At 33.9% G+C, this 19,731-nt stretch overlaps 1 protein-coding gene and 1 pseudogene across 1 annotated transcript in view; one reads left to right on the top strand and one right to left on the bottom strand.

The window, feature by feature from the left end:
- Positions 1 to 19,731, top strand: part of Tenm1 (teneurin transmembrane protein 1) — a 784,432-nt gene that overhangs the window by 168,789 nt on the left and 595,912 nt on the right. The window lies entirely within an intron of this gene.
- LOC142841475 (acidic leucine-rich nuclear phosphoprotein 32 family member D-like) lies at positions 5,181 to 6,335 on the bottom strand (annotated as a pseudogene).

Raw genomic sequence — 19,731 nt, forward strand, 5'->3', positions numbered from 1 at the left:
CCAAACAAGTACAAGAGAGAGTAGAGGTTTGATGAAACCAAAACTTTTGTCAACATCTGGGTAGTAGGCCAACTCACACAGTTCTTATCCCAGCTCAAGTATAGTACAGTGAGAACCCTCTCAACATCAGAGAGTTCAATTCAGGTGTTGGTGTCATTGTAAGTCAACACAGGCCATGGACTCATGGAGTCACTGCATAAATAGTCAGAATACTAGTGTTAAGTCCATAAATCCCAATGATTCGTTATATTTACTAGCTTAATAAAATTGGAAGTTGTTTTCCACTGGTGGTTATAGTGCAGTACCAAGGGCGCTTGATGCTTTCTGTACTCTTGGTCTGTTCTTTACATCTACAAAGAGTCCTGAGAATTTAGAGTTCAAGTTGAAACCATCAGAACTGACCTTGTCTTTCCTGTATTCACTTTCTGATACCTACAAATGCATTTCTAGGGATGTCTAGCAAATTTTACTTTCTTTTAACTTTAGGAATTTAAATTTTCTACTCTGAAACTCAGATTTTAAGTAGCAGTATGGGTAAACAATTACCTCTTGCTATACAGAATATTTGGCTTTCACTATAATGGATGAAGGTATTATTATAGAAATATCCATTTGTTGATCATTTGTCATATGTCATGCACCTGGTAATTACTTTACATGCATTATCTCATTATTTGTAATTATGTGCCCATGAGGAATTCTTCTCTTTAAAAAACCCTCTACTCTATTTGAAGTAACAAATCATGAAGGTTTGAATTGGTTTGTTTCTTAGGATAATTTGAAAATCAGTGTTTTACTTACAAACTACATTAGTCATTTTTCAAAGTAAATGTGTTTCCCTTTTTCTAAAAAAAACTGATTAGTTTAGAATATCTGTTAAATCAGCTAGATAACACTTTAATTCAGGTAGATATCTCTGAAGTTAACATTTATATATCTAAATATTAAGGATTTATAAATAATGTCAATAGTAAGATGTGAGTGAAATTTTCATCATCATTAGATCAATTTTCTTTATGCTTTTATATGAAAAACTATTCTATTTCAGGTTGCAGGATCTTTACTGTTTATTAAAGAAGATCCCACAGCCCTATTGAAGTGGCACTCATTTGTGAGTCTGCTGTTATCCTAGCAGTAATCTTCGATCAAATTTTTCATTATTTCCCCTGGGAGCTGCAGAAATGCAGCAGTGTCAAACTTGCTTCTTTATGGCAAACTCAACTTACTGAGAAAGAATTGGTTCCACAGTGCAGATTGATGCCAACTTTTGCAAATGACAATTTTTGCTCTCTCGCCTCCTCTGGTGTATAGTTAACTTAGAGCTGTGTAACACAGAAAAATCGTGCAAAACCAAACAGATTGCAGAAGTCTAGCATCTCGGATGGTATGCAGATTTGTTGCTTTTCCTGAAGGGATCATTTTTACTGAGAAGCAATAAAGGCAGTCTCCTGAGTAATATATTGTCTAGGGAGTCAAGAGCCCTGGCATCTAGTCCAGGCCTTGACACGAGCTATGGGACTTTCTGGCAAGCAACTTTATCTCTGGGGGCTATGATTTCTCCAGGTAGAAAAGGGATGACAATATCTTCTACAAACCTGTTGTAAGGAAAAACCCGAAAAGATTTTGTTCCCTTCATAAATGCATGCTATGCATCCAAAGTAGTATTCTGAAATGTACATATATGTTCTCTACCTAGTGACATATACAATGATAAATATTTGTCCTTTTATTTAATGGTTGTAGTCCAACAAGAGGAACAGATGAATATAAATTGCTTACAAATGTTGTGTATAGGAACTGAGTATATTTTTATTCTCTAATGTATACATTTTGTGATTGTTATAGTCTTAAAGAGGATATGGGGAAAAAAAGCAAATTTCCCACTATCCAGCACCTGTCATTGCAATGCAAAATGATCCTTCACAAACTCATGGTCAAGGAAAAGGATTGTAGCTTGCACCTAATGTGTTAGCAACCATTTCTTTATACCATTCTCCTGTTCTTTGCTCTCAGAAACTTCTCTTTTTTTCTCCAAGAATTTGACAGCTGCCTAGTCAGGAAGTTTAACTGGTCCTATTGTCATAGCTTGATCTTCTCCTTTGATTTCTAATATAGCATGCATGTCATGATTATCTCTAAAACCATGCTCCTCTGAATGGCATGATACAATGAGACTGATTGATGGTTTCATTCATGGGGTTTAAATTAGTGTATTTTTGCGCTGTATGTACCATGTTCCCAGAAAAATAGTGAACTTGATGAGATGAAAGAAAATAACCAATATTATCTTGCTTAGTTGAAGTATGTTGTCCTTAATTCTGTAAGAACTGCATTCTGGTTAACTGATTAGGATTATCATCAAGTACCTTTTTTGCCTGGTTCTGTTGCATAAAATATATCTCAATGCAGCTGATCACATCACTTTAACAAGCAGCAATCAGAGTGCCATGAATGCATGCTGCCATCAAGCTCTGGTTTCTACTCATGTAGTCAAAGATCATAGCCTAAGAATGGTACTGCCCACAGTGGTCAAGACCTGTCACCTTCACTAATTCAATCAAAATAATCCCCCACAGGTCATTCTAGGAACCCATCTCATAGGTGAATTTTAATTCTGTCAATGATCGCTAACTAACCATCACAAAAATAGTGTATTTCAACTCAGCTTGGACAACAGTTGAAACTATGACTCCAGACAACAACCAAAAAGCTAAAAGAGTTGGAATTTCTTATGATTCCTGGAAAACGTTGTTCTAATGTAAACTGGTTCCAAAAAAAAAAAAAGGGTAATTAGTTCTTCCTGTTGAGATTTAGCTTAGTGGTAAGTTAGAACTCTTCTGAACGACTGTCTTATAAATAACCACAAGAAAAAGAACATAGAATTTAGACTGAACTAAGAGTAAAATTTCAAGGGTCTATGACTAAAGAGTTCTTCAGAAAAAAGACCAAACAACTACCTGGAAACTCAGCATCAAATAATCTGCAAGCCAATCTAAAGGAAATAAATGACATTATTATTTAAATACTGGAATGAATCACTTGTATTTTAATAAAGTTACATCTCAAATATATGGAGATTTCATAAAGCAAATACTCAAATGCTTGCCACCGTTCTTAACTCAGCTCTTTCAAAATCTGCCATGTTATCACAGATCTTTTAGATTTACTTACAGAAATAAAGCAAAACAGATCAAATTAAAACCTTTTATGCACCTCCATCACATTGCCTTCATTTTTCTCCAGACATAGCCAGAATTTTAGAAAAATATAACATTGTTTGTATTATAGCATAAATGCTACATATATGCATATAATATTTATTATGTTATATATGTGTGTGTTATAAATAACATATATAGATGACAGCATACATATAGTTTTTCATTAAACGCATATACCTTAATTTTATTTCATCTAATTATCACAGTTTCTGTCTTAAAACCTGGATATGTGAGATTTTGTTCCTCAGTTAATTTCTAATAGTGTGTTGGGTAAAAATACTGATATACCATTACTGCTTGACAGTTAAACTGTTCTCAAAATTTTATTTTTCAAACATTTATTAAGTAAACATTTTTGTGGGAATTTGTTGTGTATACTAGAGAGACATTTTTAAAGTAGACATGTAGAAGAGGAACTTAGGGGTCAAACAGCATAATTTCTCCAGATTTGCAAGACATTGTTAAATTGCTCTCTAGAGAGAATAATATTATATTCTAACTTGCACATTATAAAATTCATAATTCTTATTAAAATTTGGCATAATTTTTTGAATGTGTACATTTATAGGTCTTGACTGATTTAACTTACAGTTTACTGATTGCTTATGAAGCCAAATGCTTTCCCATGCATTGATTATAATAAGAGAAAATTATTTATTCACAACTTTTGTGAATGTTGAAGGCAGACAGCATTCATTAGGAAGATACAAAAGTCCTACTAAGTAAAATTTTGCATTTCTCCATGTGTCAGTATATGAGAGAAGAAAAAGCTATGAACAACAACAAAAAAAGTACAATAGACATGCAGCAAGCCTTGAGTGCTTAGATTTGTAAAAATATCCTAATCTGGAGTACCTAGAGGAGCCCTCCTATCATTTCTGCCAAACAAATTACTCTAATATTTTGTAAGACAAGATAGGACTGTTTTGTTCCTTTTAAAGAAGTTAAAAATCAAAGGTTCTTTGTTTTATTTTTTTCATTATAACTACCAAAGCCCTCTCTCTCACTATCTCCCCAGCCTGCTATTTCTTGTCACTCAGGCTTACATCACAAGAGACAAAAGTTCTCTTTGCAAAAGAAAAGTCTACTGTCATCCATGAAGGGGAATGGGGTGAAAGATGGGGGAATGCCCCCAAATCAGTGCCCAAGTAATCCTGTACTTGCTATTTACAAACCAGGGTGATGAATACCTCTAGCAGAGATCACATGCATCAAAACAAGAGTCATTGAAGACAGGAGTTAGGTTCAGTGCCTCCTGGACTGTGGAAAACGCTGACAGAGGCCTCCTGACCATCTCTTGGATGCGGGAAAAACAATCCTCTCTGAGCAGAAGGACAAATACTTTCTTGGTGTGTATTAAGTGATTGCATTGACAAGGACAACCCAGGTGCTGTTGGAAGAAGGACTCTAGTTCATTCCTGACCACTTAGTCCCGAAATAATTACACAGAAACTGTATTAATTAAATCACTGCTTGGCCCATTAGCTCTAGCTTCTTATTGGCTAACTTAGATATTAATTTCTATTAATCTGTGCATCACCACAAGGTCGTGGCCTACCAACAAAATTTCAGCACATTTATCTCCAGCAGCGTCTCTCTCACTGCCTTCCTTCTCCCAGCATTCAGTCTAGTCTTCCCTGCCTACATAAGTTCTGCCTATCAACAGGCCAAGGTAGGTTCTTTATTCATTAACCAATAAAAGCAACACATAGACAAAAGAATTTCCCATACCAAGATGCCAGGAAAAAAGAAGGGGAGATAAAGAGTGGCAGTAAAAATAGGATTTTCTTCCTTCTCCTTCTTCCCTCTCTCCTCTCACATAACCTCCAGTCCATTTTTCCTCTTTCTTTGCCTACAATCAGTAAAAAAAAAAAAAGAAGCTTCTGGGAGCAGGAATTGGAATGGAAACGATATGGATGAAAACAAATCACAATGGGAATTCGACAAAGTTAATTCTTCTTAGTCATCCTCTTTACCCTCATTTTCCAGTTCTTGTTTTTTCATTCTGACAACCTTCTTATTCATTAGCATCTTTCTCTTACTCATCATCCAATGCTCCATCATTATAACCTTCATTTTCCTCCTCTCTAGTCTGTAACATGAACGGGTGCCTGCTTGTTGTTGGGGTTTTTGTCCTGCCCGGTACCCCACAATTGTTTAACCCCAAAGAAAATCACACATAGGTCTCCATAAATTATAAGCTGATTGGCCCATTAGCTCTAGCCTCTCACTGGCTAACTCTCACATCTTGATTAACCCATTTTTATGATTTATGTTAACCATGTGGCTCAGTACCTTTTTCAGTGGGGCAGATCACATCCTGCTGCTTCGGTGGTCTGGGCAGGAGTGGGAAGAATCAGCTTCCTCCTTCCCAGAATTCTCCTGTTCTCATTGCATCATTTCTACTTCCTCTCTGGTTTTCCCGCCTATACTTCCTGCCTGGCCAATCAGCATTTATTTAAAACATGATTGACAGATTACAGACAATCTCCCACACTAGTCATGTCCTCTTCCCCCCCTTTTTTCTCCTCATTGTCTATTTTCTCCTCTTCCATTAGCTGGGTATATTCATACTTCTCCTCCTCGTCTTCCTCACTGTAATCCTCCAGGTATAATCTGATATTGATGTCAGAGTCAGGGGCCTCTTTGTTATCCCCATTTAGCCTTTGTGGTATATGACCTGGGAAAGAACCTTGAACAAGTTTTCTACATAGACATTCAGTTGCTAACCCCACAGTAAAATAGGTCTAAGCTCTTGAAATTCTCCAACTTCATCAGGGATTCTTTTGTGCTGAAGTCTTTTATTTTGTTGCCACTTAAATTTCCATCCTTAAAGTTTCAACTTTTTTTTTATCTGCCAGTACTCCCAGGTCCTCTGAGATTCTGTTATCACTTCATTCAAGTTTCTCAAGTTTAACTTTGGTTAAGTTCACAATGGGGAGGGGAAAGAGAGGAAGATCTATGTTGATGGTACTTAAGAATTCCAGTTTTTCAAACTCATCTGTGAGGCCTTTGATTTGGCCTTTAATTTACCACAGTTGTCCAGGACAAATTCTTTCACTGCAGAGGGCATCTTCTCACACTGTTCTTAATGAATTGCTTGTCCATTTCCATTTCTCACTCTTTCTCTTTAAAGAGGATCCTGTGCCAGTAAAATTCAATCAATAAGCCCATGGCTATCAGTTTTAGGATTTGGAAGAGTCAACCAGCTTCACTGGGTTCTTCTTCATTAAATTTTTATATAGAAGACCTAAGAGCAGATATCTCTATCCTGATTTTAATAGTGAAAAAGATATAATATAAAATCATTAACATGATTGTTTCATGCAGATTTTAGTAAAGATCATCTAAAAAATCCTTAATAGTCTATTAAAATGTTTGAAAACACCAGTGAATGTTTATTGTTTTGAATGTTATTTCTGAGTCTATTCAAATCACATGTGCTTATAGTTTTGTTATTTGTGTAATTGAGTTAATTACATTGAATAATATTTTTTTACTTTTAGATAAGCCTTTAATTTCTAGGAGAAAATCAACTTGCCTGTGATATTTATATGCTTTTGGAATTCATAGGGCTGGTTCACTATATCATCTATTATTTCTTTTAGTTTTTAAGATTGCAATATGGATACCCAATTTCCTCCATACACACCCTCCTGTATAACCCCACTTTCTCTCTTCCAAATTCATATGGACTTTTAATTTTTATTGCACAATATATGCATATGCACATGTGCATATATATACATATGTATCTTGAAATATAGCCTGCTCAGTCTCAGTCTGTGTAATGTTCCTTAGTTGCCTGTAGTTCTTTGTGTAGGATTAAGGTTTTGTGGGCTTTTTGCTGTCTACTTTAGCATGTCTATTGTTTGATCCTTGTTCAATTCATGTTTAGACAGTCATGTTGGTGACCTTTATAGGTGTAGCTTCTGACATTAATAAGAGACAGAATCTCACAACAAACTCCCTGATCATTTGGTTCTTAGAATCTTCCTGCCCCCTCTTCTGCAATGACTCCTGAGCCCTATATTTGGGAATGTTCTATAGATTTATCAGTTGAGATTGAATTATACTACTCTGCATTTTGACTTCTTGTTATTTTCCATATTTGTCTCCATCTTTTGCAAAGTGAAGTTTCTTTGGAAACAGAGGCCTCCGTTAACCATTTCTATACAAACAAATATTTAAAATGTAGTTAGGGACCATGCTAGTTTAGAAAGCAGTGGTTGTAGGTTCTCCTCCAAGATCCATGATTTCCCCAACCCTGTCTGATTAGCTGAGTTTCTAGTACTTGGTATGATTTTTTTCTTGTTGTCGGGGGTCTTAAATCCAATTAAAGACCTGTGGGTTACTACTGTACCATTAGAAGCTATTGGTCTGTGCTGTTTATTATGGTTCATAACTAATATAGCTGGATAACGTGGTTGGATTCCTCCCTCCTTTGGAAGCTTTGATAGTACCTTCTGATAGACTGGGAGGTAAATATCAAGAAAGAAACTTTCAATTCAAGTCCAGCTCATGGTATCTGAGTCCTGTGCCCAAAGAGAATGGTGTTTTCAGGAATAGGTATTACACATACACTTCTTCAAGGCAACCAAGGTCAATAGTAATAGCTTGTAATGTTTTGGAAGTCTCTTAGACAATACTGACCTAAAACTCAAAGGAATACATTTCATGCCTGGTACCGGGATTTTTGTTAGAAGATCTAAAGTAAAAATTTCCGATCTGTGTTTACAGTGTTCCTTCCTAGAGATTTACTATGTCTTTAAAGAATTATTGCTTGAAATTAATGTGCAGTTTTCTTTTTTAAGTTGCCCTTTTCAAATTTTTATATCATGATTACAAGTCTCATAAATAAACAAGTAGTTTTCCTTCTTATTTTAATTTTGAATTTTGTTCATTCATAGAAAAATGTATTGAAAGCCTGATAAACTTTACATAATTTACATATTGTATATGTGTGTGTATGCTATATCATTTTAGACATTTCTATGTATTGAAAGGGAAAGTTGAATCATTTTAAATTTTGGTGTCCTTCATAGTTCAACTCCTCTGTAAAAATAAGGAGGTGCAATCCAAGCAAGGTAACTACACTATATGTACTTGTATAATCTCGAACTTTCTTTATGACCCTACGTTTCTACTCATACTGTATTAATTCACTTTATACAAAAATATTTACAGGAAATTTGACTTTATTGTGTCAGGATATCTAGAAATGATTATTGCTAAATAAATTTTATACCTTTGTTTTATTTTGAATATTCCTGATAAAATATGTTTATACTAACTCTCAAGTGTAAATCTGAAAGTCACACTGATTAAGTAACTCACAATGGAAGAAATAAGTAATAATGCCAAATAGAATTAATTGGAGATTGTTAGGCCCCTCTGTTTTCTCAGTGCATATTCAGAGATTTAGAGAAATCTAATCCCTTTACTGTAATGGCATTTCATTTGTATTTTAATAAATAAAGCTTGCCTGGAGATCAGAAAGTAAAACAGTCCCACTGGTCAGCCTTACAAACCTGGCAGTGGTAACACACACCTTTAATCCCAGTAGCCACACTAGTTTGCCATAGAAACCATGCAGTGTATGCCTTTAATCCCAGGGTGCACGCCTTTAATCTTAGTCCTAGAGAGGATTATAAAATGGGAGGAGACAGCTATCAGACACAGTCTCATTCTGAGATTTCTGGAGGCAGAATCACAATTTCCATTTCAGACTGAGGTAGAGATAAGTGCCAGTGGCTATAAATAGCTCCTTTGTGTTTTGCTAAATCATATTGGTAAATTAGGTTAGAATAGAAAGGCTAACTTGCTTTATTCTAATTACATTTTAATGGATAATAAGAATTTGTTTTGATTGATTGGAAGCTCCATGACTGAACATAGAGGGTCCTGATCCATTCTAGACAATAGTCTATACCACTGACCAAATGATAGCAGTTTTTAGACTATCACGTCCTTATTCATGAAGCACAAGGAACTCATGAAAATTTTATACATGTCATATGTCATCAACCAGTGTCAGTTTTTTTTTTCTCGCATTGGTTTCTTTCATTGTTTCTAGAATCTTACCTTCCTGGTGGATGATGAGCCATAAGGTATTTTCTGGTTCTAAATTTAAAGCTACCACATGTCAGTGATGAAACTCTGCCAAATAGTGTGTTCTATGGATTTGCACACGTAGCTTTCAGAACTTATGAACGCTTCTTAATGATTTAATTTGCTTTGAGCCTATAATTCCATAGCTCAATATGCAAGATATTCCTGTTAGATATTAAATATGCATCTTAAAAGATTATTACTCATCGCAAGAAAAGAAAAAGTGTAAATAAATAATTGTGAAACAAAATTGCATTCCTTGGGGACTCACAAGAGAATTTGTCCACAATAAGATTTCCCTAAGTTTCTCAAATATAAAATCAATTGTATTGTAGGTAACTCTGAGGCATAAATGTTCTTATTTAGTGTGAAATGATTTTCTCTAAATTAATTAGGCCCCTTGGTGCTTGGGCTGCTGAAGACAAATATTAAAATAAATGTAATCATGCAAATGGTTTTAAGTAGTTCATTATATATAATGTTTAAGAATAAAGATTTGGAGTACTAGGTTTTTAAAATTCCTAAAATGAGAGCTCATATTATATATCGTGATAGTAGAATTTTCCTTACTTTGTCACCATTTCAGAATACCTTCTTAGCCTTGGAGGAACCAACCTGAAACTCCATCTGATATTTCATATATTTTCACCAAGATGCTTTCCTGATGCTTCCAGTCTCATTTTATTGATCACTGAGCAACTAACTCTTCTCATTGTTGATTACCGTAGTGACAAAATATGAGATCAACAGCTAAGACTGAGCCTTCTAGTTTTCCAGTTGTGTTTCTACTATAATTTGAGTTTCCTCAAAGAAGGAGAGTAGGGTGTGGGGAGTGGGGGGAGGGGGGGGAAAGTAGGGGTGGGGAGGAGGCAGAAATTTTTTAATAAAAAAAAATAAAATAAAACAAAAAGAAGAAGCCATGCATATGGAATTTTCAGTTTGTGTCTATAGTCTATATGGTTTAAAGCAAGAGCATTCTGTTTATGTAAAAGCTTATTATCTGCCCTGTTAGAGTGATGAACTCATTAGTACTTGAATGTTCAGAAAGGCCCTTCATGTTACGTATAAGGAGCTAGCAAAGATTTTTTTATGGCAAAATAAACATTCAACAAGTATTTGCTGGATTAGTAAATTGCTATACATTCTTCCAAATATTGGTGCCAGTTCCTCAGTTAATTCAGGACTTATGTGTCATAATCAGAGTGAAGAACAATACCTTCATTCACCTCTAAGTGACACAGGATAACATTGAGCAGGGGTTGGCAGACAAGAACCCTCAGCTAAATATGACGGAGCCTTTGTTTTTGAATGGTTCACAAGCTAAGGATTGCTTTTGATCTTTTTAAATTGTTAAAATAAAAATAAATCAGAGGAAACTCTTTTGTGAAACGTGAAAATTATATACAGTTTCCGTGTTCATGAAAAACAAATTGACTGCAGCATGGCCACATTCATTCACTTAAATGAGCCTTTTATGCCATGAAGGCATAAAACATTTACTATCTGGCTCTTTCAAAAAAAAAAAAAGAAAAAAGAAAAGAAAAAAAAGGAATGTTTTTCAACCCCTGACCTATTAGACTGATGAAATGGTTTTCGTAAAGATCTGCTAGGGGAAACAGTGCAGCTACTTCATTCTAAATGGGCTATTCTACCTGAGCAATTTGCTTTCAGGTCTCATGATATTAACAGGTGCTAATGTACAAGAATAGAACAATAACTCCTGCCAAAATTGTCCATACTCAGAGAAAACTGCAGACATATCTGATGCCAGATGTTTAAGGAAAAAGAACTGAAATGAAACTGCAGAAAGCATTATGGAAAAACCAGAGAAACAATATAAGAGCTGTACCAAAGATTTGACAAGAAGCTCAAGGAAAAAAACTCTTTGTGTTTAATTTAGTATATAATTCCTCGGAAGGGTTTTTAAGACACCTTCAATGAATCTCAGTTCCCATAAAACAGTTTTCTACTCCAGGACAAGAACATTCACTTCCTCAAAATTAGCATAATATCAACCAGAGAAAGGAAATCTTATCAACACTGAATCATATAGAATTTGTTGACAACTTTTTGCAATTATGTTATGAAGTTATGGGAATATATTTACATGCAGAAGAGATTAGTATGTAAGTCATGGGTAGAGGAGGGTTATATCAAACTTTTAATCAAAGAAAGAAAATAGAGATTTCAGTACCATAGTCCCTTTTAGGTATAAAAGCTTCCAATGTGGTCTGTTTTAAAATAATACAAATGGAAGTGAAGTTTAACTAATAGAGTTCATTTAACTAACGAAGACAATGAAACTAGATATTTCACCCCCTGAATGGGATTACATTTGGTGGTTATCTAGTTAATTTGATTCATTGGGATTTGTAAATTGGATCATTCAGAGTCCAAAGTGAAATGGTGATTTAAATGCAGCCCAATGGCCTCTAGAGAAATAATCAATTCCTTAGAATTCATCTGAAGAATTAAGTTTTATCCTAATTACTCACCTGGAGAATTAACTAGAATTTTGAATCAGTTGACTGGGGGGAAAAAAAGTAAAACCTGGGCTTTCTATTTAGACAAAACCTCCAGAGAGAACCTTTGGGAACATTTGAGCCCATTAACAATAGGCCTGACGCCTATTTTCATGATAAAAAATGTATTCAATTATGTGGCTTGGTGGAGTTAGCAGATCTATTTACTTGTAACTTAGTATTTATGAAACTCTACCATGTATCAAATACTCATGAAATAATTAAGTACACCAATGTAACATGCAAACAACAAAATAGGTTGTATGCCTTCCTGGAGTTTACATTATTTATTGCAGTGTGATTTTTGTGGGGGGAAGTGGTGCATGCACATGTTTATGAATGCTTGCATGTATGTGGTTCATATCGGTGGGGGTGGGTATGTATACATAAATGAGCACATGCAGAGGTCCAAAGTTGGTCTCAGATGTCTTCCTCAAGTACTCTACAGTCATTTATTTATTTGTTCGTTTATTTCTTTGTTTGCTTGTATATGGGTCAGGGCCTATCTCTGAAACTGAAGTTCATGAACATCCGCTAATATAGTTTGAATGCTTGCCTTGGGAATGCCCCGTCTCTGCTTCTGGAGTACTGGTGTTACAGACACCTTGCCAATTCAGCTCTTATGTAAATCCTGCATATCCAAACTCTGCAGTCCAGACTTGCTAGCAAGTGCTTTATCCAGTGAGCTATCTTGGAGCCTAGACTATAAAATGCTTTTATAACTTGGTATGGTGGCATACGTCTTTATTCCCAGCACACAGAAGGAAGAGGCAGGTGGATCTCTGTGAATTCAAAGTCAGCGAGTCTATATTATAAAATACTTTCATTGTTTTATCGTTATTTTAAACTGATATAAAAAGCAATCAGTGAGATACCATGGTATATTTTAATACATATATAATTGTATAATTTATAAACCATAATATATTTATAATGTCCTTATACATTTATTATTTCTTTATTGATAAAAATTTGGTATCATTTTCCATACACTTTTAAAAAATATACAGTATTGTTTTCCATTGTTACCCTATTGCATAACATTATAATATACTGTCTTAGTTCTATGGGGATATAACGCAAAACCTACTCATCAGCCTTTTCCCATCCTCCCCTACTTCCCTCAGCATCAATTCTTCTAGCAACGTCTATGGCATCAACGTCATATTCCGCAGATCATAGAGACTTGTCTTTTATGGGTGGCTTATTTTATTTAACATAAAAATCTCTATTTCCTACTATTGCTGTCACAAATGACAGGATTTCATCTTTCTTTTCGCCAAATAGCAATCTGTTCTGCAACAGCTGATAGACACTGGTTGTTAAAGCTCACAATTTTATGAGGTAGGCACCAGCAGTAATTACCATAAAAATAATTTCAGGCAGGGGCACATCTGTATAAGAAAACAAAGTAGTCAAAGAAAATCTAAACTGAGTGACACTACTTCAGATAATATAGAAACATCAGGGCTTAATGACATAGTGGCTTTGAACTGAAAACTAAATGCTTGGAAAAAGTTGGCATGGGAATATGATTGAGGAGTGCCACCAAATATGTAAAATCAGTCATGATATGTAAGCAAATTTCATTCACTAGACAACGTTATCGTGCTCACCATCCAAGCTCAAGTTTGGATTTCAATCAATAATCTAAAAAAAAAGTGAAGTTTAACTATGATGTCTGTTTATTATTATCATTATTTTAATGCTTTATAGGAGTTGAGAGAATTTTTTTTATAAATAATAGCATTTTAATATCATATGGTAGGGGTATTTTATCTGTTTTGTAAGGAGACAATCAAAGGCTCAATGAAACTAAATAGCAAATGTAAATCCACCTAGAGAATTGTCTCATGATTATGGAGAGAGAACCTGGAAGCCAGATTTTTCATTCCAAATATGAAAATTGTATTCCATCTTAAGTCATATCTATAAATTGTAAGAGTCTTGTATTAATTACACAGACAATATAAAACTTTATTATTTTCTACTTTAGTTTTAATCTGAGCAATCATAATGCTTATGATCAAAGTAGAGGATATGTTATACAAAATTACCCAGGTATTGTTTCTATACCCTCTTCTCGCTCCTTCTCCCACTTCCCCTCCTTTCTCCCTCCACCCACTTTCCAGAAACTGAACTGAGGCAGATGCTAAGCATGCATTTGGACCACATTGTGTATGCTCATCTCTCTTACTGGTTTGTTTATTACGACAAGATAATTCTTTCAACATAAAAATTGTCATAGTGTAAAATATTAAGTAGACATTTGTTTAATTAGCTTTTGTTTGGATTTGGAGTCAACTGTCATAGCACCAATACTAGCATCCCCATCTGCACTGGATGGAGCTTGTAAGACATTCATTTACTTTATGTCCATAGTAAAGTAGTCTACATAATTTTATTTGAAGAAAATGCACCGGGCTCTGGTTGATAGGATTTTCATTTTCAGCTCACATATGTAAAGCATTTTCAACATCACACAAGCTTTAGCTAACAAAGTCAGCAATTTATGACAAGCAAACAGTTCTGCTTACCTTTCATTTGTCAAATGTTGATGAAAAACATCTATATTGCTTGTTCCATCCGTTAATTGTACATTTTCTTCCCAGCCGAACTGACAAGCTACAGTCTGTCCACTCATATTAGTCTGAATGACTATGTTGCCAATAAAAACGTTCAACTCCTTTACATGTGACATAAAATAATACCAAAAAATTATAAAACAATACTTGACATATTAGTTATGTTTAACATATATAGCACATTTTAGATGAACTATTGAGCATAAAGTTCAAACACATCAATTTCATGATCTCAAGATGGTAATTTGTTTACTTTAAAGTGAGTGAATATTAACTATCTCCAAGGAACATTTTCCTCCTTCCCTATTTATTTATTTCATTGGAGCTCTTTCTGTCTCATCTAGGGAGACCTCCAACTTATAATCCTCTTGAGATAAAATGAGAGGTAGTGAGAAGAAAGAGAACTGGAGAAAGAGAGGGAAAGAGAGAAGTGGGAAAGAGAGAGGAGACAGAGATCAGTTTTAGGCTTTTCATTGGTTATTAGTGATCAGAAGAAATGAAATGGAAATAAGGACACACTTAAAGGCTACTAGAATCACATTAATTATAAAAGCAATGATAATGTATAATGTTTAACATGTATTAAGTTTAAAATTATTTAAAGAAAACTCAAAAATTTCAAAAAGACCTGGAGAATATAAAGTTCTTCATGTTTGTTTGCTATGCTTAACTCATTAGCAGAATGAATCGTGGAATTTTTTTATGTTGAAAACACTCCAGCTATAAACATTACTAGAGCACTGAATTTTATCATTCGTAATGAACTAAGAGACTATGGACTTCTTATAAATGATATGAGCAGCTCATCTCTAGGTCTAGTGTATAACAGTTGTTCAGCTATCAATTGATTTGTAAGTCATCAGTTCCACAGTTGTAATTTTTTTTTATTTTTGAATCCAAACATGGACTGAAGAACTGAAATAGTTTTATGAACTTACACAAGTTAATGGCAGAAGAGGAATAAGATCTTTTATAATTTGAATTCAAATTCAGTCATGAACCTTCCTTCTGTATTACTGTTTATTATAATTTATTGTTCTTCCTCCTTTTGTTCTAACTTATGACTTGTATTGAGAGGATATAAGACTTTTATGATTTTTTATCCCATCATAAAACTTCAACTTAAGAACGAAGTATTAATAATATACCAAAACATAAATACTTACCTTTCAAATTTGGAACTTATATTTCCCCAAACAGATAGGTTTGCATTTACTCTCCTTTTTGTAGGTCAAATCTCCAAAATGAGGACTGGAGCTACTGCTTAACTTAGTGGGCTAAGCCATTAATGTGCTTTTGAACATCATTGAATACAAAGATATTCTCTCAATAAGTTATCAAGTCAAATTTCTTCCCCTATTATTACTCGTTTTCTGCTCTCATGAGATATTGCATAGTACTTGTAAAGTTGTATTTTCTTAATATTTTGAGGGTAAGGTTTCATTAAAGTTTGTTGGGTAGAATTCAGTATTCTTAGTTGAATCTTGACTTTGAATGAGCAACTGTTTTTTTCAGTATACATATATTCAATTATAGTAGAGGTTTGCTAAATTATGTAGCTCAAAATTACCTATTCTGACCTGGGTAACTGGCACAGTGAACAAAGTGGTCATTGTATAATCATGAGGATTTGAGTTCAAATCCCCAAAACATATTAATGTTGAGTGAGCATAGCAGACCTACTGATAATTCCAGAGCTCAGGATGTAGAGACAAAGGATTCCTGGAGCAAAGCCTGACTCGCTATATCTGCAATGCCTGGGTTCAAGTAAAAGACTACTTCAATGCTTCAGTATAGAAGACGGAGAGCCTGGGACCTTCACAGACGTGTGTGAGTGCAGATGCGTGCACACACATGCACACTCACGCACACACACACACAACACACACATAAATGTAAAAAATTAAAAGTCCATAGATGACTAATGATAACCTGTCATATGAGAACACTTGAAGATATCTCAGTTTGTTTTCCAAGAACTTTTCTTCAATGTTTTACTTTAGTACTCGTGTTCAGTGTACTTACCAACCTTCATTGAGTTGTTAGTAAATCTTCAACACATTATTGTGCGCAGGTTGTTAGTGCTGGTGATTTACATATCCTCAAAGCAGATTAGTGCTCCAGCAATAACAGGAACCTTCCCTGGAGGTTTTCAGGAGGCAGGTTGAAACCTTCACTATACTTTTCATTCTATTCAAATATACCTCTTCTTTTAATAAACAGAAAAACACATGTTCCTGAATGCTATTGGATGTTATTTTCTGTAGCTTCTTTTTGAAAGTATATTTTCAAATTTTATTGTGACTATAAGCATACATTTCCAAGATACATACCATATAAAGCAACTGTAGAGATTTTGAAATTGTCCCTTCAAAGCTAATGTCTATGGTTGGTAATCAATCATTGCTCTGTTACATGCCAAAATAAGACAGAGAAAAATAAAATAACCAATTCTCTATTTAATAAGAAAATATTTGTGGTACTGCAAACATGTGGTATATATGTATACACATAGTCAAAGTACCTACACATATAAAATTAAGAATAAAATATTTAGCCGGGCGGTGGTGGCGCACGCCTTTAATCCCAGCACTCGGGAGGCAGAGGCAGGTGGATCTCTGTGAGTTCGAGGCCAGCCTGGTCTACAAGAGCTAGTTCCAGGACAGGAACCAAAAAAAGTTACGGAGAGACCCTGTCTCAAAAATCCAAAAAAAAGAATGAAATATTTAAAACTCATTTGGCTAAATCGATGTTTCTCACAATAATTGCTTAAACAAAAGTTAAATAATAATTATTTAATTATTTAATTATTTAAATAATTATTTAATTATTTAAATTATTATTTAAATTAGAGAATACTAACAATCTTTTCTTTCATAATAAAAAAATGTTTCAGTTTGCCAACACTGCTTTTTAGGGAAATGAAAAGAATTTTGCTCTTAACGTGCAAAGGAAAAAATTGTATTATCTCCCAACTTTCTCTTCTAAACTGACCTGCTGTTTGTGTTTTCTAAGTAAACCAACCACTGTCCTTATGGCCATCTAAAAATCTGAAAATACTTTGGTTACAGTTAATAATTGTACTATTATAATGTCTTACATTCATTTTCATTTACTGTTTCAATATGGATATACAGTATTGTTCCCATTGTGCTCTTGGGGAAACAGTGAAGACACCTATGGTTTTACTATTGATGATCAGATTATAAACTTTGTTGTAAATCACATATCTTAATTTTTATTGACTTATTCTTAAAAACCTGCACTGCTAAACAATTCTGTGCCTCATGTGTCTATTGATAGATGAATTACTAGATATAAAGTCTCAAGGCTTTGTGACAAGAGACATATCTAGGCAATTAGAGCCCTAGGAAATAACTTTTGATTCAGGTACTAATTCTTATAGATATGTGTTATATTTTAAAATAAATAATAGTTTTAGCAAAAAAATATTTTAACAAAAGCATTTTGTATTGTATTATCCACTTCTGGATTAAGTTTGCTGAGCTGTTGGAGCTGGCCAAGGTTCGCACACTTAATCTGGTTACAGTGTTGCCTGCCCATTAGGTAGGATGTATTGATTTTTTTTTCAAGTTGGATAATACAGTGACTCAGAATCTTTAGCCTCTCATTTAATCAACCTCAAATAAATACCAAACTGAAATGATTTCTCAGTTTATCAAATAATATCACTCAAGTAAAGACTATCATTTATCACTGTGACATATCCAGGCCTCTGAATGAAGGTAAGTACAAATTAGCGAGTGAGGGGTTTTGATGGAAATGTATAAAACACCATTTTGCCATTCAACTAAATACCCAATATTAATACTAATTATTTAATTATACTAATTAATACTAATTAGTTAATATTAATGCCTGTTAATAAAGTACAGATATGGTTAAGCAGAATCATTATTGGTATTATAAATTATGTTTATGATTATTGCAGAATAAGTTATTAAATGGTGATTACTATTAAAATTAAATAGTAATATATTTATCATTTTCACTATGAAATGCATAGTCTGTTTTAAAACAAAATTTCTGCAGCAATAAAATTTGGACAAAATGTCAAAAATCTTCACAAAAGCAATCATTTTCTAGTCAGTCTTCCCATATGAGTATCCATCCCTATTTGCCTCAAGTTCTTAACTTTTAGGACAGTCAGTTTATTCTTTAGTTTTCCTCACAGAACAGCTAAAGGGGATGCAAGAAACTTTGGAGATGAGACTGTTGCAATGCAGAAAGTATAAGATATACTATAAAATACATTTACAAAGCCTCTTTCTCCATTACTCTGCTTAGAACAGGAGATGCTCAATGTTTTGGAGCTCTGTCTTCCTAGTGATAAAACAATTTATACAAAAGTAAAGCATTACATATACTATATAATTAGTCAATCCACTAATGCCCAAAAAGTACTTTGAAAATATCTGTTTGTTTTTATCCACAAGTCAGATATCTAACAATGTTATAGCATTGCATATATTTAAAGAGAATGAAAAATGTCATGTTATGCAATCAACTATGTATTGCATGATCTCAATTAATACATTTGAGTTGGATTCACCATGTTTGCAATCATTATTGGTCTTATGCTTACCTCTTTTCTTCTTTTGGACTTCATGTAAATGTATCTTGATGACAAGAAAGGATAATTTAAATTAAATGTAGTGTTTTCTTGATATAGATTGGTTTTCTGGAAATAGAATTATTCTGTAAATATCTAACTCACTTTGAATTATGTAATGAATTTTGTGAAGATTTATTAAAGAAAAGATTTGAATTAAATTATTACAACCTACAGAACTGTCTCTAGGCATGGTAGTATAATTAAATTACTGCTGTTATATCTTGTTTTTATATTACATGAGATTGATAAATATGTTTATTGGATTGTCCAATTTGGCATATTAAACTTATTAAGGAGCTCATTCATTTCTAAATGTGTAGTTTTACATTTGAGAATGAGCATGGATATATTACTCACTTTAGTATACGGCATTATTCTTTCTGAAAAGTTTTTTCAGTCTATTTAAAACAAATCTTAGGTGCTTATAGTGGAGCACTCCAAAATGTGTTTAGAGCACTTTTGTAGAAAATTTCAACACACATATATTAATAGACACAGACACATATACGTGAACACACACACACACATGCACATACCTTGGGTGGGTGGCTGGGAGTAATAAAAACAACACACTTATATACATTGATTTTAACTTAGAAAGTTAATTATTATTGGGTGTCTTATTGATGTCCATTGCATACAAGTTTATCAGACTA

This window comes from Microtus pennsylvanicus, chromosome X (assembly GCF_037038515.1).
Source record: "Microtus pennsylvanicus isolate mMicPen1 chromosome X, mMicPen1.hap1, whole genome shotgun sequence".
NCBI lineage: Eukaryota > Metazoa > Chordata > Mammalia > Rodentia > Cricetidae > Microtus > Microtus pennsylvanicus.